The following is a 27,034-nucleotide window of genomic DNA, read 5'->3' on the forward strand; positions in this document are numbered from 1 at the left end:
TAATTATGTTCCAGATATTCATTCACAACATTGCTCTTTTCTATGTAAGGCATAGTTCAGTTGCCTATGTCTAAGACTTTATAATTCTGCTCTTTTTCTGAGCTCTTGCACTTGACTGACAGGCCAAGAGTTATAAGTCATCTAATGGGTCTCAATGGAGATGAAAGTATTGTTTAATGCTTTGAGAATGCACTATTGTTGTCTGTATGAAATACCAGTGAATCGTGTGTGGGGTTGAAGCAATTCTTGTCCAAAGTGGACTGATTTGGGCTTCATAATTATCTAATCATCTTATTTAGGAATGTATAGAATTAAAATTTATTAGGGCTGTAAATATCATTTTATGGGTATAAAATCTATATTAACCAAGTTTTGAGTCAAGTAGAACTAGTTGCCCAAAATGAGGTGCTAATTTGTCTCTTAGAATCCATGCAATTGTAAGAAGGAATTTGAGGAATGTTTAGGAATTGAAGCATGTCAATATAATTTGACAAAGTCTGAAGAAAGAAACATCATCCAAGATCAAGGGATCTTTTATTTTAGGGGATACAGTGAATTGATCCCTTAAAGAAGATATGAAACTAGTTAAACCATCAAAATGTAAAAGTTAACACAAAGTACAAATCGCATTACTCAAGCTAAGTTAGGAATTAAGTGTCCATCAAAACCCAGATGACATATGACTGAGTTCTAGACCGTGGTATGTAAATAACACACGCCATTAACAGTCTTGATTTATAATCATCCACATGAACTCCTCCTTACTTATTTTCATTATGACTGACTAGAATAGAGAAAAACTATAGGAAAACTTTGGAAGACATATGTTGAAGATGGCAAAGCTTCCATCAACTTGTATCTTTGGATGATGTCATTAATAAAAATTTTTCTGACAACCTATTTACTTGCTCCATATTTTTACATGAACAAAAAATAATATCCTATTGGCTGACACTATTTGTTAAATATGTTAGCTTTACCTTGATGAAAACAAAATCTAGAAACAATATAGAATAAAAATGAAGTCATTCGTACACTTTATAGAGTCATGAATCCTAAGAACCTTTTGAAAGTTATAAAAACTTTTTCCTTAAAGTGCTTCCATTCAATATTCATGTAGCATTTTTGCAAATAATTTCCTGAAACTTATAAAGTACATGCCTGGATGTTAAAGATATTTCAGATTTCTAAAGAATCTTAAAGTTCAGCCATAGAGCAAATGATCACTAGGGGCCATAGGGAAAAGCCAATTAGCATAGGATGTTTCCAACTATGTATCAGAGATTCTTACCATTGAGAGGTGAAGTTCTGGGGTAACCAGCTTCCATGGAATTTAGTTATCAGGCAGGATGCCCAACCACTGGTGGTAGACCTACAGGATCAGTGCCCAGATTCTGAAAGTGAGTCACACAGTCATGTCCAACTGTTTGCCACCCCATGGACTGTGGTCCACCAGGCTCCTCTGTCCACAGAATTCTCCAGGCAAGAATACTGGAGTGGGTTTCCATTTCCTTCTCCAGGGGATCTTCCCCACCCAGGGATAAAACCTAGGTCTCAGCATTGCAGGCAGGTTCTTTACCAACTGAGCTACGAGAGAAGCCCATACAGATTCTGGAATTATATATATATATATGTATGTATTTTTAAAAAGTCTGTAATTTATTATCCTTACTGAGTAATTTATACTGTATTACCCACTATGGATTATAGATTATGAATAGAGTTTTGTTGTTATTATTGTTAATTAGGCCTTTCACTTGCAAGGCAGAATTACTCATAAAAGTGAATGAAAGTTCTGAGAGTTGAGGAAGAAATACTCATGAAAGGGAATGAAAGTTCTGAGGGTTGACAGTAAGGATATAGATGGACTTAATGGAGGCTGAAATCTCAGAGATGACAGCAGATCTTGTGATGTCATGTGTTAGAAATTTGTTCTGAATTCAAGGCAGCTGAAATGCAAATTATAGTGCCTCTGTTTAGAAATAAAACTTTTTATTTTCTCTCTCTCTCTCAAGCTGTAGTACATCATGATGCCACTCCTTTATTTTCCATTTGTCTGTTTGGCTCAGTTTCAGTCAAATTCTCTTCCTTCTACTAATGCAATAGTTCTGCCTGTGATAAAGCAAAAGAGCATTTGGTCCATCTCATTATCTACAGTCATACACTCTGGACATTTTTTCATACTGATTCATCACATAGGTTGTTGCACTGTTTAAATTTTGATTGTAGTTGAATAGTTGGTACTGTGGTAGTACAAATATCTGAAACTTGGAGAGAAGGCAATAACATCATGTGAAACAGAATTTGTCCTCCAGGTTTTAAAGAAGCGCCTACAGGACTTCTGACAGTAAAAACTGAATGAGAAGCTTCCTAAAGATTAGAAGGTAACATGGTTGTGGCTAGCATAATGTTTCTGTATTACAGTTATGAATGTGCTGGTAAACCCACTCTCTGGGAAAAGAAAGAGTTCTGATTTGTAGTGCTTGCCAGTTTCCATGTGTAAATACTCTCACCTTAGCCAATTTCAATTTTCTCTAGTTTTAAAACTGGCTTGAAAGTGAAAGTCGCTCAGTCGTGTCTGACTATTTCCAACTCCATGGATTATACAGTCCATGGAATTCTCTGGGCCAGAATACTGGAGTGGATAGCCTTTCCCTTCTCCAGGGGATCTTCCCAACCCAGGGATTGAACCCAGGTCTCCAGCATTGCAGGTGGATTCTTTACCAGCTGAGCCACAAGGGAAGCTCAAGAATACTGGAGTGGGGACCCTTTCCCTTCTCCAGGGGATCTTCCCAACCCAGGAATTGAACCGGGGTCTCCTGCATTGCAGGCAGATTCTTTACCAACTGAACTATCAGGGAAGCCCCAAACTAGCTTAAAAAATCCTAAATTTTTAACAATTGGCTCTTGTAAGCCAGAAGTTTCCAGCATCAACTTGTCATCAATATAAGAATCTGTGATAAATCAGTAGACTGGTTTAAAAAAGAAAGGAAAATAAAAGAGAACGAGAAGAAAAATTAAATACCACTGATGCCAAGATAAGACTTCCCAGGTGGCACTAGTGGTAAAGAACATGCCTGCCAGTGCAGGAGATGTAAGAGACACAAGTTCAATCCTTAGGTTGGGAAGATCCTCTGGAGCAGGAAATGGCAACCCACTCTAATATTCTTGCCTGGATAATCCCATGGACAGAGGAGCCTGGTGGGTTATAGTCCATGGGATTGCAAAGAGTTGGCTATGACTGAGTAATGGACCCTATGTCACTATGCCGAGATTGAAATTAGTCAAAATGAGTATAAGAAGTGTAGGACTCCAAATGATTAAGGATGGGATGGTAGCACCAGGAAGTCTTTCAGAAGTAATTAAACTAAATTTTAGTCCTTGGCTTTGATATGTTTGAAGGGCAGACTAGTAGAAACAAAGTAGTAGTTATTTGGACAATTTCTGTTGTTCTGCTTAACTTACATTAAAATGCTTAGCACTAATAGTTTTGAAGGATTAAATGGGTCTAAATATTAAGAAAGGTCTTAATTAACTGAATGGATTTGCTTAAGAAGCAGATGCTACCATCACATATACCATTGTCAAAAATACTTGCTCTTTGCCCTTAGGAATTATATTGTCTAACACAAGATTCCTGTTACCTTTCCAACAACACAAATGTTGTTCATGTTCTCCAATGAAAGGATGTTTGAGGGAGCTGTAATTAGACTTGACAGGGGTTTAGTGTATTGAAGACCTAGCACTGATTTGGTTTTATATTTGCATTGATGATATACGCTTATACTTGATTTCCCTAACTGAGTTTGACACCTATACTGGAATATTAGCAAACTGGAAAGGAATGGCTTACATGAAAGATGACAACATGGTTCAGACCAGATGGAGGTTTTCTGCGTTGATGTGATATGGCACCTGAGGATCTGGTAACTGCTAGACTCAATGTGACCATTAACTGAAGGGGAAACCATCTCACTCTTGAGATGAGCCCATCTGACTCAGAGACTTGGCCCACGTACTTCCGTCCTCTCTTTATTCACAACAGATTTGAAGCCATGCAGTATACAGAGAACTTGCTTAGTATCATCTCAAGCCACACGTTAACGTTCGCTAACAAAAATGAGTGCAGGGGAATCATTGCTGTGAGATGAAAGTCATACTAGAGAGAACATGATGACTAAAGGAAGAAATGATGGAAGCTGGGGTGATTAAGTGCAGACATTCAATTCCATGTTTCTGTGAATGTATTATAAATACAAAGGATAACCAGTTTTCCTCCTTCCCTCTGTTTGGCCATAGAAAATACAAAGTCCAGGAAGCCAGATTAATACTTTTTTCTTTTACTGCTTGCCTTTTATTTTGATTTGCTTGGTGTCTTGTTTCTTTTCATTGTTTGAACCACTCGAGTTGGACTTCTGTAGCTTTCATTTTAAGGCATTTTAATACAGGAATCAACTACTGTACTCTGTTTAAAGAAGACTTTTTATAATAGGTAAGTCTTGAGTTGGGCTTTAAAATAACTATACAAATGTATTTAACTTTTTGAGTTTTCTGAGGCGGAGTTGCTACAGAGTATCATTGTTAGTTGAAGGAAAGGCGTCTAAGTAAGTGAGGGTATTTTTTTCCTCCAGGGAAGCCCTGACTGGAGGGCAGAGTTCCAATAGTTGTATTTTGGTAACTTGTAATCTAAATAATACTAAACTGTCCTTCTGAGATTCATTTCTGGAAGTTCCTATATCCTGACAGATACCTTCCACAAGACCATATCTTTTATAGAGTCACTGCTTCATGACTGGCAATTATAGTCCCTCTGAAAACACCTAAGAAAAGTCTAACCTCTATAAAATTCTGAATCCTTCTCCAAATTATAGTTCAGTGCCAATAAATGTCATAATATATGTATTCAAATCACCAGGTATACTTGTTAAAAATATAGGTTCCTCTAGGAACCCATTCATTGATAGAGACAGATAACTCATATTTTTAGCAAGAAGTCTGTGGTTCTTAAGAATCCAACTGTATTTCCAGCCACAATTTAGAGATTAATTCTTAGATCTGAGACATCATTACCTATAGAAAGTCTTTCTTTACATAGCTTTCATCACTATATGGGCATTCTTACTAGGTATAACAATGTGGTATTTGCTAAGGAGAAATAAAGAAGTTGCAGAATGTCTATGCAGAAACCCAGGAACAGAAATATTCAACAATAGAAAATACCCATAAAGGAAATAATGAAATTGTATATATATACAGAGTATACTTAATCTGAATTTTCTGCAAAGTTTACTCCCATGTTCCAAATGTGCTCATGTTGAGAATTTTTTTTGCTTCATGATACTTTTATTTAATCCTTCAAAAGATCTTGTACAGTAGATCTAATGCAAGAGCACTCATGGGTATTTATATATAAAAGATCATTTTATTTTCTTATAGATAGATTTTAATTACATGTACACACTCACATGAACTGCCATAATTATTCTGGGGATAAAGAATGCATCCTCTGAAGCAGGACTCAAGCCCTTTGCATTTTCATTTTTCCCTTGAACCTCACATAGGGTAACAGACTTTTTTTTAACCAAATGGAAGATGGGAAACTTTTGTGCATCTAATGTTTCAAATTCATAGGTTTCAGAACTATTATTGAGACTGGATTCTGGGCATTTGGTGCTAGCAAGGGAAGTAGAGCAGTTATTATGTGTCCAACAGCAGGGAACATACTGCTTTGTATAAAGTGTTTATTATCCAGAATATAAAGGATTTTGGCAAAGTTACTACCTGAGGGAACACAAGCAATTCATTAAAAAGATTCAATTTTTGTACTATTGAAGATCTTCAGTGGAAGATTCACAGTAGAAAGAATAATTTAAGATGAGGCAGACCTGAGCTACAATTCTTGATGCCTTTTATATGATATGTGATATATGACATTGACTGATTTTTAATTTGAAATGAACTTGTATTCCTAGGATAAACCTTTTAGATCATAATGCATTATTCTTTTTATATATTGCTGGATTTTATTTGCTATTATTTTGTTAAGAATTTTTGCATCTATGTTTATGAAGGATATCAGTCTGTAGTTTTCATATGTTGTCCTTGCCTCGCTTGGTTATCAGTGTAATATTGGCCTCATAACATAAATATCACAAGTTAGTTTCTGTAGAAGCTTTGTCAGGATTGGCAGAGTTTCTTCTTTAAGTAATAGACTTCACCAGTGAAACTCTCTGAACCTTTATTTTGGGTGGAGAAGATTTTTTAAATAGCCAGTGCTATTTATTTAATTGATAGAGTAGGATTCAACTTTTTTATTTTTCTTGAGTTAATATTTGTAATTTTGTGTTGAAAAAAGCTTATTTTCCCATAAAGTAAAACTTTTTTTTTGGCGTGAAGTGTTTATAATATTCCCTTTCTTTTTAATATCTGGAGTCTCTATATTGATATCCTCTTTTTCATTCCTAATATTGGTAATGTGTATTTCATTCATTTCCTCTTCTTCTAGTTAAAGCTTTAGCTAGATAAATATTTATTCTAGATAAAGATTCCTCAGTTTTAGTGATCTTCTGAAAGATTTAGCTTCTACTTTAAATGACTTCTTTTTTCTTTAATCCTTTTTTTCCCATACTTCAAATTAGACAATTTCTTCTGGCATATCTTCAAGTTCACATTTTTTTTTGGTCATCTGAATGCTGCTATTAAATTTATCTAGTGAATTTTTACCTTTTGTTATTGTATCTTTCAGCTTTAGAATTCCTACTTGGCTCTTTTTAAATTTTCTCTTGAAATCCCTATTTGCTTCTTATTATTAGCTCATTACCTTTAATTCCTTGGACATTTTAAGAAAAATTTTGGAACATTTATAGTGATTGCTTTGAAATATTTGTTTTAGCTAGCATATGTGACTCTTTTTCTGATTATGAATCACATTTATTAATTTATCCACACATCTAGTAATTTTTGGTTGAAAGCTGGAGATTGGATGATACATTGTGGTGACTCTTAATTCTGTCTTATGTTTGTTTTTATGTTTGTTTTTGTTGTTGTTCAGTCACTCAGTGGTATCCAACTGTTGCGACCCCATGATTACAGTGCACCAGGCTTCCCTGTCCTTCGCTATCTCTTAGAGTTTGCTCAAACTCATGTCCATTGAGTCAATGATGACATTTAACCATCTCATTCTCTGTCATCCTCTTCTCCTCCAACCTACTGTCTTTCCCAGCATCAGGGTCTTTTCCAATGAGTCAGCTCTTCCAATCTGATGTCCAAATTACTGGGGCTTCAGCTTCAGCATCGGTCTTTTCAATGAATGCTTGTTTTCAGTAGTGAGTTAACTTTCCTGGTCTCCAAATGCAAAATCCTCTACCTCTGTGATGGGTTTACACTGTGGTCTTTGCTCACTTTTCTTTAGCTTTTGTCCATAGAGGTCTACTCTGTCTGTGTAGTTCGGCAGTCAGCCAGCGATTTAGACAGAGACTATTCTCAGACACCAAGAGCCAATACATCTTTTATCCTGTGCCCTCATGGGCTGTGGAGTGAGGAATACATTTAAGATGCAGCAAATTTTCACACTTCTCCAAGGCTTGCATGCATAGTTTAGAAGTCACCCAGGGAGATGTGTAGAACTTTCTCAGCTTTCCTATGATTATCTTGATCCTAAACTCCTCTTTGGTTTCTAGTTGCTGTGCTTTAGCCTTAGACCAAATTTCTTCCTCTGGGCAAGTGAGACTATAGCTTTCATCCTCTGAGTTGGATGTGGGAACAATCTTGCATGGAAAGACCATAAATTCACCTTTCTTAACCAATGAAATAGTCATTTCTCATGAATAAACACCTCTCCACTTGTGGCCTGCCTTTGGTCATTTTTAGTTCTTGAAGTGATTATTTTGAATAATTTCAATCCATTTTATACTTGTTTTCTGCTTAAGGGAATGAGCTGATTCTTTCATGATTCCATTCCTGGAAGGAGAGTTCTGATTTTGCTCTTTAATATTACACCATTTTAAAAGTAGCTAGTTAGTGCTGGGCATATGTGTGCTCGGTTGTTCAGTCACGTCCAACTCTTTGTGACTCCATCGGCTGCAGTCTCCCAGGTAACAGGGATTTAATTAATGTTATCTCCTTTAATTTTAACATGAAGCACTGCATATGGCTATATGGTTAAAAAAAGACAACTTTTACATAAGGAACAAAGGCATAACACTGCTAGTTTGGAGATCAGTAATGGAATGCTGCCACCAAAAAAAGCCTTGGATTTTTGAATAAGGAGATTGAAAACAACTGATCAAATATCCTCAAAATGTTTACTAAAGTGGGTATTGACGAAAGTTATTCGTTGAGACATCAGAGACAAAAATTCTAGTGAAATTTTCTGTTATTTAATAGTCCTGCTCTTTGGTCATCTCTATATAATTTATGAAGTGGAACTTAATTAACCTCTTTTGAATATGATGTCTTATTCCTGAGAATGAAGTTGTGCTGAATTTTAAGGCATTGTCACTTGTGTAGCCAAGCTTTAAGAAGATTTTGTTTCTGAAGAATCTGAGTCTCTGAAACATTTTCTATTCAGTATTACAAAATACCTATTATTCAGTAAAACACAAAGTAAATTAAAGCCGAGGGGTCCTTAGGAACAAATTACTTACACAATGGGCATTAAGATACTTAAGACAGAAATTTTGACCCAATAAATATATGAATTAACAAAAGTCATTAAAGATTAAAAAAGAAGATGAGCAGTAAAACAACAGAATGGCTCATGTTACTGCCTTAAGTGGCCACTGAGATAAATTCTATTTATAAAATTAAGTAAAGTGCACAGTGTAAGAGGACCATCCTTCAGAATCATCTGTTCTTACCATCTTCTTAGTAGTAGAGAGAAAAATTAATATGCAAGATGACTTCTATAATGGTTAAATTTCAGAATAATGCAAATGCTGGCTAAAAAGTCATGTAGGGTGATCAAACCTTGCAACTTTACCATTTATTTTCCAGTTGGACATTAATGTTGATGATAAGACTATTAACCATTAAAAATTTATTTTTATATATTTGGTCATGTCAGTGACTAGTTCAATCTATTAAAAAAAATTCTGAAATGAAGCAGAAAGTGCCTGGAGAGAGACAGAGAAGGAAAAGAGAGAGAGAATGATCAATGGAAATAGAAAGATACAAAGGAATATGAAAATAGTATTTAAATTCTTTTTTACCTGGAAAAAATTATAATGTAATAAAAAATTCAGCATAAAGTAAGAAAAACAATCTACTCTTAAGAAAATTCTTTTAAAAGGGTATACTTTCCAATCTGTTATTTATTCTTCTGCAACATTTTATTTTTGTATTAGCTCAAACAGATAAGGTAGGTTCAAGTGCAGAATGTATTATGAAAAAAATGTAATGAATGACTTTGTCTCATTTTTCTGACAATAAAGTTATAATTAATAAAATCCCTATCACTTTTCATAGTTCTAATTAATTTGCTTCTGAGATTGCTTTCTCAGTAGTGTTCCTACTGCATCTTTTTTTAGCATAATTTTGTGCATTTGCTGTCTGTCCTTATAATGATCTTTAATTAGTGATTCCAGGGTGGCAAAGTTATTGATGAAAATTTTTATAATTATGTGAAACTTGAGTTTATTGTTTCAGTTTTTCATCTTTCTTTGTCTTTCTAAGGCCAAAGCCAATGATTTCTTCTAACATTATAAATACGTTGCTCCAACTGTTCCTAAATCTGGAAATATGAGAAAGACAATTCATCTAATTCATCTACAGGTATTAATAAAAATAAGATCAATTTGGTTAAACTTTTTGTTTGTTCCAAAAAGAAACAAAAATTCTGAAAACAAAAAAATCAATTTACATTGTCATTTAGCATATTTTCTCAGGGCTTAATTTTCAAAAGAAGACATAATAGTAGTTTTAGGAAAACAGAATTCTCCATCAACATATTAAACATGAAGATTTATTTTGAATATGGATGTACTTTTCTTACAAGCAGTATATGATAAAGCCCAAATAACTTTAGGAATCAGCAAACTAAAATGGACTGGAATGGGTGAATTTAACTGAGATGACCAGTATATCTACTACTGTGGACAAGAATCCCTTAGAAGAAATGGATTAGCCCTCACAGTCAACAAAAGAGTCCGAAATGCAGTATTTGGATGCAGTCTCAAAAACGACAGAATGATCTCTGTTCATTTCCAAGGCAAACCATTCAATATCACTGTAATCCAAGTCTGTGCCCCAACCAGTAATGCTGAAGAAGCTGAAGTTGAATGGTTTTATAAAGGCCTACAGACCTTCTAGAACTAACATCTCCAAAAGATGTCTTTTTCATTATAGGGGACAGGAATGCAAAAGTAGGAAGTCAAGTAACACCTGGAGTAATAGGCAAATGTGGCCTTGGGAGTAGAGAGTGAAGCAGGGCAAAGGCTAATAGAGTTTTGCCAAGAGAACGCACTGGTCATAGCAAACACCCTCTTCCAACAATACCAGAGACGACTCTACACATGGGCATCACCAGATGGTCAATACTGAAATCAGATTGATTATATTCCTTGTAATCAAAAATGAAGAAGCTGTATACAGTCAGCAAAAACAAGACCAGGAGCTGACTGTGGCTCAGACCATGAAATCCTTATTGCCAAATTCAGACTTAAATTGAAGAAAGTAGGGGAAAACCACTAGACCATTCAGGTATGACCTAAATCAAATCCCTATGACTATACAGTGGAAGAGAGAAATAGATTTAAGGGACTAGATCTGATAGAGTGCCTGATGGACTATGGACAGAGGTTCGTGACATTGTACAGAAGACAGGGATCAAGACCATCCTCAAGGACAAGAAATGTAAAAAAAGCAAAATGGCTGTCTGAAGAGGCCATACAAATAGCTGTGAAAACAAGAGAAGTGAAAAGCAAAGGAGAAAAGGAAAGATAAACCCATCTGAAAGCAGAGTTCCAAAGAACAGCAAGGAGAGATAAGAAGGCCTTCCTCAGTGATCAGTGCAGAGAAACAGAGGGAAACAATAGAATGGGAAAGACTAGAGAGATCTTCAAGAAAATTAGAGATATCAAGGGAACATTTCATGCAAAGATAGGCTCAGTAAAGGACAGAAATGGTATGGACCTAACAGAAGCAGAAGATATTAAGAGGTAGAAAGAATACACAGAAGAACTATACAAAGAAGATCTTCATGACCCCAGATAATCACGATGGTGTGATCACTCACCTAGAGCCAGACATCCTGGAATGTGAAGTCAAGTGGGACTTAGGAAGCACCACTACAAACAAAGCTAGTGGAGGTGATGGAATTCCAGCTGAGGTATTTCAAATCCTGAAAGATGATGCTGTGAAAGTGCTACACTTAAAATACCAGCCAATTTGGAAAACTCAGCAGTGCCCACAGAACTGGAAAAGGTCAGTTTTCATTCCAATCTGTAAGAAAGGCAATGCCAAAGAATGCTCAAACTATTGCACAATTGCACTTATCTCACACGCTAGTAGAGTAATGCTCAAAATTCTCCAAGCCAGGCTTCAACAGTACGTGAACTGTGAACCTCCAGATGTTCAAGCTGGATTTAGAAAAGGCGGAGAGACCAGAGATAAAATTGCCAGCATCTACTGGATCATTGAAAAAGCATGAGAGTTGCAGGAAAACATCTATTTCTGCTTTATTGACTATGCCAAAGCCTTTGTCTGTGTGGATCACAATAAACTCTGGAAAATTCTGAAAGCGATGGGAATGCCAGACCACCTGACCTGCCCCTTGAGAAATCTGCGTGCAGGTCAGGAAGCAACAGTTAGAATTGGACATGGAGCAACAGACTGGTTCCAAATAAGAAAAGGAGTACGCCAAGGCTGTATATTGTCACCCTGTTTATTTAACTTATATGTAGAGTACATCATGAGAAACTCTGGACTGGAGGAAGCACAAGTTGGAATCAAGATTGCCGGGAGAAATATTAATAACCTCAGATATACAGATAGCACCACCCTTATGGCAGAAAGTGAAGAGAAACTAAAGAGCCTCTTGATGAAAGTAAAAGAGGAGAGTGGAAAAGTTGGCTTAAAACTCATCATTCCAAAAACTAAGATCATGGCATCTGGTCCCATCACTGGATGGCAAATAGATGGGGAAACAGTGGAAGTAGTGAGAGACTTTATTTTTTTGGGCTCCAAAATCACTGCCGATGGTGACTGCAGTCATGAAATTAAAAGACACTTACTCCTTGGAAGGAAAGTTATGACCCACTTAGAAAGCATATTAAAAAAAGAGATATTACTTTGCCAACAAAGGTCCATCTATTCAAGGCTGTGGTTTTTCCAGTGGTCATGTATGGATGTGAGAGTTGGACTATAAAGAAAGCTGAGCACCAAAGAAATGATGCTTTTGAACTGTGATATTGGAGAATACTCTTGAGAGTCCCTTGGACTACAAGGAGATCCAACCAGTCCATCCTAAAGGAGATCAGTCCTGGGTGTTCATTGGAAGGACTGATGTTTAAGTTGAGACTCGAATACATTGGTCACCTGATGCAAAGAGCTGACTCATTTGAAAAGACCCTGATGCTGGGAAAGATTGAAGGTGGGAGGAGAAGGGGATGACAGATGGATGGCATCACTGAGTCAATGGACATGAGTTTGAGTAAACTCCAGGAGTTGGTGATGGACAGGGAGGTCTGGCGTGCTGCAGTCCATGGGGTCACAAAGAGTTGGACACGACTGCGTGACTTAACTGAACTGAACAAAGATTTAAAAATGAAAATGAAGACATTTCATTTCTCAGTTTTTCTGCATTTTCTGTAGTGAAACCAGGATTTAGCATCCTGAAAATAGAACATCATTCTTCAAGTTTTCTTATACATTGGATGATTCATTGTTCCTTTTTGAATCTGGCACTTGAGTGACATGATTTGTAGACAGACGTGCATTCAAAACATAAGGCTATAGTAGAAAATAAGTAAATGAGATATAAATGTGCTTTAGAAACCAACTCACTCTCTAGGGACTTCTCCACAGATCTTAAAATGTATAATTTTCCTCCTATAGACACATAAAGGAACATCTTCAAATCTAATATCACATCTATGTCTAAAAATGTGCCATTTGTGGAGAAAAGATATCTTAATTAGATGTGTTATTGCTTATAGATTTACTCTGTCTCTTCCCTCACCACATTCTAAGTGGAATTAAATTACACTACCTAATGTTGTACATTTAAATATATATAGCTTTAAAGCATTTAAAATGTACCACAAGAGTTTTTAAATTTCTGGATATCCACCTGGTCATTAACATGTAAATCACTGCCTTAATTAGAATAGAATACAATGAAACGTTTTTCAATACACTTTTAAAAGTTTTTTTTTGGGGGGGGGGATGGGGAATGATAATAAAATCATCAACTACATTTGTGTTTCAGTTTTGGTAGCTTTAGAAACTGCCACCTTGCTGCACCCCAACCCTTTCTCTGTCTGTTTCTGTTTCTGTCTGTCTGTCTGTCTCTCTCTCACACACACCCCCTTTCTTTTTCTCTCTCTGTCTGTTTCTGTTTCCATCTCTCTGTCTCTCTCTCTCTCTCTCACACACACACCCTTTCTCTCTTAATCCTCTGACAGCTAAAAAAGAGAACTGAGAGATAGGATCAGCTGTTCTCCATGCTTAACCTGTAAAAACTAACACAAGCTATTGATGACTTTGTCTATCGTATCTAAAACTGGGTTGAATAGAGCAATATATTACTTATTGCTTGAGCAAATTCCCCAGTTTAGACCCAGCTGTCATTCACTAGTTAAACTGCTTTAATTCCTAAGTGTGAAAGTGTTAGTTGTCATTCCCTCTTCCAGGGGATCTTCCCAACCGACCCAAGGATCGAACCCATGTCTCCTGCACGGTAGGCAGATTGCTCTCCACTGAGCCATGAGAGCTTCATTCCTAGTTTTAACACAAATTCAGCCCAAGGAATTTCCTCTGCAGTCTTTCTCCTTAGACCTTGAAGCTAGCTCTCCTGGGCTGGTTTTGGTACATTTCTATCCAGGCTCAATCTGACTTGGCTATACTCACCTAGGGACAAAAGGCCCTCACACTACAGGAATCGTTTCAATTCTTCCTCATGTCTAGTCGCAGTTAATAATGATTGAGCACTTAATGTGCCAGACGTGGAGCTAAGAACTATACTAGTTTTACTTCATTTAGTCCTTGTCACTGCCCCACGAGGTGTCGGTGTTTACTGCTGATGAGGAAATGGGATACTTGCTAGAAAGTCATCTAAGTGGTATGTGTCAGAGTCAAGATTCAGATTTAGATGAATCCCAAACCTGTGCTGTTAACTACCACTCATTACTGCCTCCATCATGACCATAGTATCAGAAAATAAAGTTCCTCCATTCTAAATAAAAATGAAGACAATTTAATGTATTCTACTCATGGCTTTTCAGAATATCTCACTCCAGTGATAGATTCTTCCACATACAGACCCATGTAATCCATTTCATCACCACATTTCTGTCTGTCATTTGGTGAATCATTTACCTCCTCTTCCTTACAACTTTCTTCACTTCAAAGCCCCAACTTTTTGTTCGGAAACTCTCTGCAAAGTAGCTAACTCCAAATTCTACCCCCTGCAGATCATCCATTTTCTCAAGGCTGCCTAGTCTGACATGGCCTTTCTTTGCTTCTTTTCCTTGGGCTGTTTTATACCTAGAGACTAAAGATCAAAGTTATGGACTGTTCCTTGATCTTCCTCTGTAGGGTTTCTGTCTCAGCCTGAGTAAGGTTATTGGTGAAAGAAAAATGATCAGTTACTTAAAGACGTTTAATGCAACTGATGAAAAGAAAGGGGTAATTGATATATTATAGTACTAAATTTAATGGGTAATTATACGTCACTGATTGTAATACCAGTAAGGTGACAAAAGATCATGTAACCTTAGCACCTTGTTTTATAAATGATGAATCTGAAGTCCAGAGGGAGAAACAAACTTATTTAAGATTTCTGGGCTAGTCAATGCTAGTTAGTGGCAAATCTGAAGCAAACTTCCTAAATTCAAACATCCTTTCAGTAATCACACACTGCATTCTTACTTCCATTGATTTGGTAACATTTATGTATCTAGCCACCCAATCTGTAACTAAAATTCAGGGCATGTTTATCAAAGATATGCTGAATGAAAGGTAATGTACTAGAGCTTGTAAGGGACAGATATAAGTATGACAAGATGTTTATTCTTAATGACTTTGCAACTGAATCTAATCAAAAGCAGACACATATGAATAACCTTATTGCAAATCCTGCTATATTAATTCACTGTGTAGGTCAATAAATGAATTCACTGATAAGAAAAGAAAATAAAGTACATACTTTGCATAGCACAACTTTTTGACTAAGTAATTGCTCATCTAGTTTGTAAAGTCTAAAGAAAGGAAAAACTGGATAGGAAGTACCCAGTAGAGGACCTCCAAAGTGTTGCTGGTCTCAGAGCTTATTTGGAAAAGGGTATGATTCTAGGCTGACCATCATGGACTTGAGATCAGTTTGAATCCAAGGGGTGGGTGGAAATAGGCAAAGTTGAGGTCATCAGTTCAGTTCAGTTCAGTTGCTCAGTCGTGTCCGATTCTTTGCGACCCCATGAATCGCAGCACACCAGGCCTCCCTGTCCATCACAAACTCTAGGAGTTTAATCAAACTCATGCCCATCGAGTCGGTGATGCCATTCAGCCATCTCATCCTCTGTTGTCCCCTTCTCCTCCTGCCCCCAATCCTTCCCAGCATCAGGGTCTTTTCTAGTGAGTCAACTCTTCGCATGAGGTGGCCAAAGTATTGGAGTTTCAGCTTCAGCATCAGTCCTTCCAATGAACACCCAGGACTGATCTCCTTGAAGATGGACTGGTTGGATCTCTTTGCAGTCCAAGGGACTCTCAAGAGTCTTCTCCAACACCACAGTTCAAAAGCATCAATTTTTCGGCCCTCAGCTTTCTTTACAGTTCAACTCTCACATCTATACATGACCACTGGAAAAACCATAGCCTTGACCAGATGGACCTTTGTTGGCAAAATAAATGTCTCTGCTTTTTGATATGCTATCTAGCTTGGTCATAACTTTCCTTCCAAGGAGTAAGCGTCTTTTAATTTCATGGCTGCAGTCACCATCCGCAGTGATTTTGGAGCCCCCAAAATGAAGTCTGACACAGTTTCCACTGTCTCCCCATCTATTTCCCATGAGGTGATGGGACCAGATGCCATGATCTTAGTTTTCTTAATGTTAAGCTTTAAGCCAACTTTTTCACTGTCCTCTTTCACTTTCATTAAGAAGCTTTTTAGTCCCTCTTCTCTCTCTGCCATAAAGATGGTGTCATCTGCATATCTGAGGTTATTGATATTTCTCCTGGCAATCTTGATTCCAGCTTGTGCTTCTTCCAGCCCAGAATTTCTCATGATGCACACTGCATATAAGTTAAATAAGCAGAGTGACAATATACAGCCTTGACATACTCCTTTTCCTATTTGGAACCAGTCTGTTGTTCCATGTCCAGTTCTAACTGTTGCTTCCTGATCTGCATACAGGTTTCTCAAGAGGCAGGTCAGGTGGTCTGATATTCCCATCTCTGTCAGAATTTTCCATAGTTTGTTGTGATCCACACAGTCAAAGGCTTTGGTGTAGTCAATAAAGCAGAAATAGATGTTTTTCTGGAAGTCTCTTGCTTTTTCAATGATCCAGTGGATATTGGCAATTTGATCTCTGATTCCTCTGCCTTTTCTAAAACCAGCTTGAACATCTGGAAGTTCTTGGTTCATGTATTGCTGAAGCCTGACTTGGAGAATTTGAGCATTACTTTACTAGCGTCTGAGATGAGTGCAATTGTGTGGTAGTTTGAGCATTCTTTGGGATTGCCTTTCTTAGGGATTGGAGTGAAAACTGACCTTTTCCAGTCCTGTGGCCACCGCTGAGTTTTCCAATTTTTTTTGCTGGCATATCGAGTGCAGCACTTTCACAGCATCATCTTTCAGCTGGAATTCCATCACAATCACTAGCTTTGTTCGTAGTGATGCTTTCTAAGGCCCACTTGACTTCTCAGTCCAGGATGTCTGGCTCTAGGTGAGTGATCACACCATCGTGATTATCTGGGTCATGAAGATCTTTTTTTGTATAGTTCTTCTGTGTATTCTTGCCACCTCTTAATATCTTCTGCTTCTGTTAGGTCCATACCATTTCTGTCCTTTATCGACCCCATTTTTGCACGAAATGTTCCCTTGATATCTCTAATGTTCTTGAAGAGATCTCTAGTCTTTCCCATTCTGTTGTTTTCCTCTATTTCTTTGCATTGATCGCTGAGGAAGGCTTTCTTATCTCTCCTGGCTATTCTTTGGAACTCTGCATTCAAATGGGAATATCTTTCCTTTTCTCCTTTGCTTTTCGCTTCTCTTCATTTCACAGCTATTTGTAAGGCTTCCTCAGACAACCATTTTGCCTTTTTGCATTTCTTTTCCATGGGGATGGTCTTGATCCCTGTCTCCTGTACAATGTCACGAACCTCCATCCATAGTTCATCAGGCTCTCTGTCTATCAGATCTAGTCCCTTAAATCTATTTCTCTTCCACTGCATAGTCATAAGGGATTTGATTTAGGTCATATCTCAATGGTCTAGTGGTTTTCCCTACTTTCTTCAGTTTAAGTCTGAATTTGGCAGTAAGGAGTTCATGATCTGAGCCACAGTCAGCTCCCAGTCTTGTTTTTGCTGACTGTAAAGAGCTTTTCCATCTTTGGCTGCAAAGAATATAATCAATCTGATATTGGTGTTGACCATCTGGTGATGTCCATGTGTAGAGTCTTCTCTTGTGTTGTTGGAAGAGGGTGTTTGCTATGACCAGTGCGTTCTCTTGGCAAAACTCTATTAGCCTTTGCCCTGCTTCATTCTGTACTCCAAGGCCAAATTTGCCTGTTACTCCAGGTGTTTCTTGACTTCCTACTTTTGCATTCCAGTCCCCTATAATGTAAAGGATATCTTTTTGGGGTGTTAGTTCTGAAAGGTCTTGTAGGTCTTCATATAACTGTTCAACTTCATCTTCTTCAGTGTTACTGGTTGGGGCATAGGCTTGGATTACCGTGATCTTGAATGGTTTGCCTTGGAAATGAACAGAGATCATTCTGTCATTTTTGAGATTGCATCCAAGTACTGCATTTCGGACTCTTTTGTTGACCATGATGGCTACTCCATTCTTCTAAGGGATTTCTGCCCACAGTAGTAGATATAATTGTCATCTCAGTTAAATTCACCCATTCCAGTCCATTTTAGTTTGCCTATTCCTAGAATGTCTACATTCACTCTTGCCATCTCCTGTTTACCACTTCCAATTTGCCTTGATTCATGGACCTAGCATTCCACGTTCCTATGCAATATTGCTCTTTACAGCATTGGACCTTGCCTCTATCACCAGTCCCATCCACAACTGGGTATGATTTTTGCTTTGGCTCCATCCCTTCACTCTTTCTGGAGTTATTTCTCCACTGATCTCCAGTAGCATATTGGGCACCTACCGACCTGGGTAGTTCCTCTTTCAGTATCCTATGCCTTCTCATACTGTTCATGAGGTTGTCAAGGCAAGAATACTGAAGTGGTTTGCCATTCCCTTCTCCAGTGGACCACATTCTGTCAGACCTCTCCACCGTGACCCGACCGTCTTGGGTGGCCCCACGCGGCGTGGCTTAGCTTCACTGAGTTAGACACGGCTGTGGTTCTGTGATCAGATTGGCTAGTTTTCCGTGATTATGCTTTTAGTGTGCCTGCCTTCTGATGCCCTCTCGCAACACCTACTGTCTTACTTGGGTTTCCGGGACATGGGGTATCTCTTCACGGCTGCTGCAGCAAAGCGCAGCTGCTTCTCCTTACCTTGGACGAGGGGTATCTTCCCATGGCTGCCCCTCCTGACCCTGAATGTGTAGTAGCTCCTCTCGGCCCTAGCACTCTTCAAAAAATTAATGATGAAAGCAGGCAAGGGTGTATATACTGGAGCCAGATAACCAGGAAACAGATTTTTGTTGTTGTTTTTGTTTGTAAACCATGCCCTTAGTAGAGATTAAAAATAGGAAGCAAAAAGAGGAAGTGACTTAGTCTGATATATTTATTCCTTGAAATTTTCAGGTGAAAGAGAGTAGGTTCAGTAGCACTGCCTTTGAGTGTCTTGTAGCAGAATTATTATTTCCAAATATCTTTGGGAGTTGTGCTAAGGACTAAATTCATTGGTTCTTGTGAATCAACAACTTATCTGTAATTGAATGCTTATTAGAAAGAGTTGAAATGGATTACTAGGAGACTTCTGTTGGTATAAAAACTTAGAAGGTTGAAGGTTGGTATCAATCTCCTAATAATTATGCATTAACATGATAAGCTACTCCATAAAGATAGCATGAACTAGTACAAAAACAGGTTCAATGATATACCTATCTGACAATGTAGAGTGATTTTTTGGTAATTCAAAATGAATGATTTAAAGATTTTTCTTAGGATCTGTATTGTTTTTTTTAACAGTGTAAATGAGGTCAAAGCATGTTTTTGAAATGTTTTATAAGCAATTATTCATATATACCTACTTTAAGCAAAATTCTGAGATGTAAGCAAATGTCTGATTACTTTAATTATCTATTTAATGTATTTGTGGTGGAGTGTTAGACTAAAAACAGTTTCAAATTTTCTATTCTGCATAAGTGAAGATTTTTTTTCATTTATTTTTATTAGTTGGAGGCTAATTACTTTACGGTATTGTAGTGGGTTTTGTCATACATTGACATGAATCAGCCATGGATTTACATGTATTTCCCCATCCCGATCCCCTCTCCCACCTCCCTCTCTACCCAATCCCTCTGAGTCTTCCCAGTGCACCAGGCCCGAGCACTTGTCTCATGCAAGCAACCTAGATGCCCATCAGCAGACGAATGGATAAGGAAGCTGTGGTACATATACACCATGGAATATTGCTCAGCCATTAAAAATAATTCATTTGAATCAGTTCTAATGAGATGGATGAAACTGGAGCCCATTATACAGAGTGAAGTAAGCCAGAAAGATAAAGAACATTACAGCACACTAACACATATATATGGAATAAGTTAAGATTTTAAGGTCCTGTTCTGTAGAAATTTTAGGTTTCACCTGACCTAGAAGTTGTTATCTATTTATGGTTCTTGACACTTAAAAACATGTTAAAAACATGATCTGCTACTGCATTAGAAAGACTAGGTGTAGAAGCCCATAGACAACAACAGGCTTAGGTCTCAAGGTTTCTGAAATGTTATTTGATTCCAGGTTGAGAGCTTCTGATAGAGCTTTTCAAAGAATTCTTTCACCTAGGACAAACAGTTATGCCTGTACTAAAGAAAAGGGGAAAATCAAATATGCTGGCCTGATTACTTTGCTCAAAATGAAAGATAGTAGTTAGGGCAGACTTAATTAAAAGTCAATTCAACTATAAATTGCTAATGATTTCTCATATACATGCTTGTATTCATAAGGATAATCTATTCTTATGCTGTGAAAGTAACTCTGAACATAGTGGTTTGATGGGAGAGATTTACTTCACATTCATACTCTACCAGATAAAGAGGCTTATTCAGAGATCCCAGGATATGGCAACTCTGTTATCTTACAGTCACAACATCAGCTGGACACACAGCTTCCTGGCTCAGGGCAGTGAGGAAAGGGAAACTGGAGAATTGCACATAGATCTTCATTGTCTCAACCAAAAAGTGATGATATCACTTCCAATCACATTTTATTGGTTATAAATATTCATATGAGCAGCCAAAACTGCAAAAGTTTATGGAAGTGTAACCCTCCAGTGTTCCCAGAAAAGAGAATAGCTGATATAATTATACATTAGAAGTGCCAAACAGTGTTGTTAGAAATGAAAGGAGTTGTTCTCACTCTCAAGGTATCTACCTAAGAGAATAAGTACACCGAAAAGGTTACTACCAAGGTTAGCAGTTGAGGATTACAAAAACAACAAGAGAAAAAACAGACTACAGAGTGAATATATATTAGGGGAGAAATCACAGAAGAAATTGAATAGAATATTGTTTGGGGAAACTGAACTGTATCAATGAGATTGGCACTTTTGGTTCATGAGCAAAGCTGATACTGATGAACTCTGACCTCTCAATTCAGGAGAAAGAGAAATTCTTTACTTTGGGTCATCTCTGAATTGGTGACATTGGCTAATTCATTTCAATGTATGACAAAACTACTGTAATGATGTAAAGTAATTAGCCTCCAACTAATAAAACTAAATGGAAAAAAGAAAAAAAATAAAAAGAAAATAAAAGTCAAACTTTTCCTATTGTTACGTTTAAGATGTCAGGCTTTGAGGGAATCAAGAATTACAATGCCCAAGATGACAAGATTTCTTCTTTTATTATTTTTTCTGGCATTGTTAATTTATTAAAACAATGTTCTGGCAAAATGCATGAAGCCTGAAAGATGTCTCACTGCATCAAAATTCAGCAGTATGCTGTGAATTTGCAATTTTTGCTATTACACATGTTTTAGCATTAGACTTCTTAATGAATCCAATGAATAACAAATAAATGCTAAGAAAGATAAGTGCCTACCATTTAAGGAATAATCCATTATATTTATTCCAGTTTTCTGAATGTGGCAGGGAGAAATCTCTCCATAGACCACACACATACATGTGCTCTTGAAAGAGTCAATAAGTACAGTTACTTCCCATGTATCTAGGAATTAGGTGTCCAGTGGTTGAGCAGTCTTGAGCATATGTATGAAGTGTGTAGAAATGACCTCCAGGTGGTGAGATTAGTTATCACAGGCTCACGTACTCTTCCATGGTGCTCTGTAGAGTAAGTCCTGGAGTTTCTCCTTTAATCTTGGAAGCTCCATATAAAGTAAACTTTCATTTTCAAGTTTGACTAGTCCTTTCTACAGTTCAGTTCAGTTCAGTCACTAAGTAGTGTCTGACTCTTTGCGACCCCATGGACTGCAGCACGCCAGGTCTCCTTGTCCATCACCAATGCCCAGAGCTTGCTCAAACCCATGTCCATTGGGTCAGAGATGCCAGCTAACCATCTCATCCTCTGTCATCCCCTTCTCCTCCTGCCCTCAATCTTTCCCAGCATCAGGGTCTTTTCCAATGAGTCAGTCCTCACATCAGGTGGCCAAAGTACTGGAGTTTCAGCTTCAGTATCAGTCCTTCCAATGAACACCCAGGACTGATCTCCTTTAGGATGGACTGGTTGGATCTCCTTGCAGTCCAAGGGACTCTCAAGAGTCTTATCCAACACTACAGTTCAAAATCATAAATTCTTCAGCACTCAGCTTTCTTTATGGTCCAACTCTATATAATTCTTAGCAAAAAGAAGGCCAATTGGAGAATGAAATGCAGTGAGAAAATGATGCTAGATAGAGTCTAACACAATGACAAGCAGGACAGTGGAAGGAGCTGCAGTTAATTGAGAGAAAGGTCTTAAGTGATTTTGAAAATAAACACCAAAGAGCCAACTCAAACCAGATAAAACAATTTATTGAACTGTGTAATTGGAGAGACCAGTGGTAGGGTAGCCTCATCACGGTTCAATCAGATGTCAGTTCTATAGCCCTACTAGTGCCACGATACTGTGTTTGGTTTCATCCTCAGCTTTGCTTTTCAGAGTCCAGAAATTTGGTGTCAATGGTGTGTTTCTTCATTCCCATTCAGTGCATATGGGGAGCTTGTTTCTGATTTTGCTACATCTGAATCCGTCAGTGTTTTTGGTCAGGATACTGGCAAGTCCCTGGAGAAGGAAATGGCAACTCACTCCAGTATTATTGCCTGGAAAATCCCATGGACAGAGGAGCCTGGCAGGCTATATTCATGGGGTCACAAAGAGTTGGACATGACTGACTGAGCACATGTATTGGCAAGTCCTGACTGTGTCATGCCTGAAACAAGGGCTGCGGAATTACCCTGACTAGACATCCCCCTGAAACTGAGGGAAAAGTCAAAGTCAGCCTCTTCTTCTAAACCACATGACTGCTTTTCAAAATACACATTAGTTCAGTGTTGGGAGAAAACCATAATATTGACAATGAAAGGACAGTATGCAAGTATTTTTAGAAAAAAGATATGAGAGATGATAGAACATAGTCCACGTATGCTGGGTCATTTAATGTAGAGAAAAATCTGTTCATTGCAGTAGTTTTTATTCAATACAACAGCATATAATAATTAGCACTTAAAATGATGGCATGAAACAGCAGTATAATGTGAAATTTTATTCTGCATACTATTTTCAGAGACTGTGTTCTCTCATGTCCTGATGTTAAGTTTAACAAGATATAGGAATGATTAACTGACTTTTTAAAAATCACTTTTTAACTACATATTTGACTTTATTTGTATGGTAGGTAGAACACAAATGGGTTTTGAGAAGAGTCCTTGAAGACCTATGGAGAGGGAATTCCCTGGCAGTCCAGTGGGCATGACTCCATGCTTTCATCGCCAAGGGCCCTGGTTCAATCCCTGGTTGGGGAACTAAAATCCTGAAAGTCACCCTATGGAGAGAGATACTTCATTTTCAGAAAGTCAGTGTATAGACTTATATTCAGAGAATTCTTATTGAGAAAGCAGACTGGGATGCTTCAATCCCAGTGCATCATGTTTCTGTACATCCGTATAGGTTTCCTGTCACTGAAAAGCATCCATCTTAATGACACAAAAGCCCTGATATGTTTTCACTGGAAAACTTAATTCTTTTTAAGAGAAAACATTAATCACAAATTGTTCTGCTTCAAGAAATGCAAGGTCAGGGTTAATGTGGCTTTCGATTAACATTCTGTTGGGTATGAAAACAATAGCAGAATGACACAGATAACAGTGATATTCAGGGCCCTCTAGGAAACATATGGTACCCTCCAGTTGATTAATTTTCAGGGAGTTAAATGCAGGGAGTTTTCACCAAATGAGGGTCAGCTTTTAGGAATCCTACAGGAATGGTGAACTCACCCTGGAGCTGATAACTGCAGGAATTATTGACACTTCTATTTCTGAAACCCAAGTGGAAAAAGCAGTTACTGGGCATAGAGGGCCCATGATAGGGCTGTGACCTTGTTCCAGGGCCACACCAGGCCCCTTATGAGCCTCTAGGGTGGGGCCCAGGGGAATGAGCACCCTTACCACATTCTCTGCCGCCCACACCGAGCTCCTGCCAATCATCTGATTTTACTGAGTCCAACCAAGATCCTGAGGGGAAGACGGAGGGCATAAACACAAGCATGCTGGACACAGAGCAGGTAGAAGAGAGTGCAGAATGGAATTGACAGCCCAAACAATAGTTATCTAACATAGCAACATTTCTTGCTTTTTTTGTAACCTGAGAAAATGGCATTTCAGTTGATAGGACATTTGGTTTAAGAAGATTCTTGAGTAGTCAGAGCATTTGGTTTAAGAAGAATACTTTGCACATAAAATTTGCTGCAATAAATAATTCAAGTGTTATATCTTAATATCATTACTCTTCACTGGTCTCCAAGCCATTCTAAGTGACCTCATAAGCTTGTCTGGTTCTTGTTGCCCGGCAGGATGGCTTTCATAAAGATAAAATCTTCAGACTTCTTGTCCCTTGATGGGTTGTGATAAAAGCAGAATAATTGTGCTAGAGTCTAACTAATGGTGTGCTCTTATGTGACCTTCAGTGACAAGTCAACGACCTTTAAATGATTCAAACTAATGAGGTGGAGCAGGAAATGGAAGGGAAACTGACATACTGCAGACCTTTCACAAGACTGACGTCTGTACCTACCCTTGGCAGACTGGAGAGGCAATCTCAAATGTAGGTGATCACAATATATAATATAGAATAATGATATTTTAAGGGCTAGTGGCACACACTCTATAAAGATTGAACATCTACTTGAATAAATAAAGAAGTGGGCTGAGGTTAATGTATATGTGATTTTCCATCAGGTCATATAGGCAGGGAGAGAGCTCATTATTATCAAACTGGCAGTGGTGATATGAGGCTGGCTTCAAAGAATCAGCAGATAAAGGGGACACCAACATCCTCTCTGCATCTATCCAGGTCTCCAAACACTTCCTGCAGCACCTTTATCAGTGCACTTAAAAGAATTATTTCTATGTGAACAGAGGGATTGGTGTTCCATAAGGACTAATGGAAACTTCTCCAAATGGTTCCAGTGAAGGTAATTATTCTCTGGGACATCATGAGCATTTCTAAAACAGTGCTTCAACACATACACTGTTACTAGGGAAACTGGAACTTCTCTGAAGCCATGTTAAGAAATCCAGAAGTAGATATAATGAAAAAACATATTTTTGTTAATTTTGGGAGCTATGGAAAACAACTATTTTAGGTCACACAAAAAGTCAATAAAAATGGTCTTTGAAAAATTTGAGAAGATACTCAACTTCGCTCATAATAAGTGAAACACAAAGCTATACTGAAATAATTATTTCTCATTTCTCATGGCAAAAATTCAAACGTTCAATAACATAGTCTACTGGTGAGTCTTTGAAGAAATGATACTCATATATTGCTGATAAGAATGTAAAATGGTACAGTATCTATAGAAGAGAATTTGGAAACATCTACCAAAAGTTATAAATGAATTTATTTTGTGACTCTCAATCCCAGATCTAGGAATGTCCCTTGAATATGCTCTCCCATAATTATGCACAAAAATATTGTTCATTTGGCAGTATTTGTATTATTTATGATAGCAAAATATTGAAAACAACTGTTCAAGCAGAGGAGACATAGATTATTTACTGAATAATAATCTAAGGTAGAGTCATACAATGGAGAACTTCACTGCTGAAATATATTAGAAAATCTGTGTAAATTAATATGGAGTGATTTTGATTTCTCAAATCCGTTGTTAAAAAAAATCAGAATTCAAGAGTCCATGTTACTTTTTGCATGTGAAAGGTGAAACACCAATATTGCTTATTTAGAAAACAAAAACTTCGGAAAGGTAAACTGTTGAAAATGGCATCTATGGGGAGTGGGTAGAACTAGGATAAAAGGGATAAGGATGGTGGTGAGCTATCCTTGATCATATGTTTTTAAATAGTTTTGACACTTGAACCATGTAAATATACCCTTAATAATTAAATAAAATGTGAAAAATGTACCTGAAATTGAATATTAAAAAAACCAAATAAATCTAACTATATCTGATTGATATATAACCACTTAGTGAAAATAGTTCAAGTAACTTTTGATCATAGTATTTTTACCTGTGATAATTAGTGCCTGAAGATATAAAGAATTACAAACAACTCTTGAAACCTCTTTATTTGGCTTGATTTTTGTGATGAGATTGATGTTTAATTATGAAAACATTTGTTTGTATTGGATAGAACAAATAAGGAAATAAGTTGATATTCTTTGGAATTAGGTATCTCGTTTGGTAAGGAAAGTTACAAATATGAAATAGGAGAAAGAGTGAAAGAACTCTGTGGTCTTCAATTTGAATTGGTAAAATTAGTATAAGCGCATTATATAATAAACATGGATATCAAGGAAATGCTCAAGGACTAGTGAAAAAAAAAGACAGCATCCAACCTGAAGGGGAAATCACTGATCAAATTTAGAATAATTTGAGCATTGAAAGGTATAATGATGGCAATAGATTGTAAATAGATTACAACTTACTAAATAAAAAAAGAATCCAGATGAATAAACAATATAGTCCTACTGTATAGCACAGGGAATGATATTCAATATCCTATGATAAACCATAATGGAAAAGCCTATGGAAAAGAGTGTATATATATGTCTAGTTGAGTCACTTTGCTATACAGCAGAAATTAACACAACATTGTAAATCAACTGTACTTCAATAAAATAAACTAAGCAGCAACAACATAAAAACAATCAGAGAAAAAGAATCCAGGAGTCATAGTGATGCTAAAAAAGGAGACAATATCTCTTCTTCATAGAAGAATGACAGCTAATGAAGGTAGAAGAAATGATAGAATTTAAAAACCACCATTTTGAAAACAATACTCTAATAATTGTTT

Source organism: Odocoileus virginianus, chromosome 6 (assembly GCF_023699985.2).
Source record: "Odocoileus virginianus isolate 20LAN1187 ecotype Illinois chromosome 6, Ovbor_1.2, whole genome shotgun sequence".
Classification (NCBI taxonomy): Eukaryota; Metazoa; Chordata; class Mammalia; order Artiodactyla; family Cervidae; genus Odocoileus; species Odocoileus virginianus.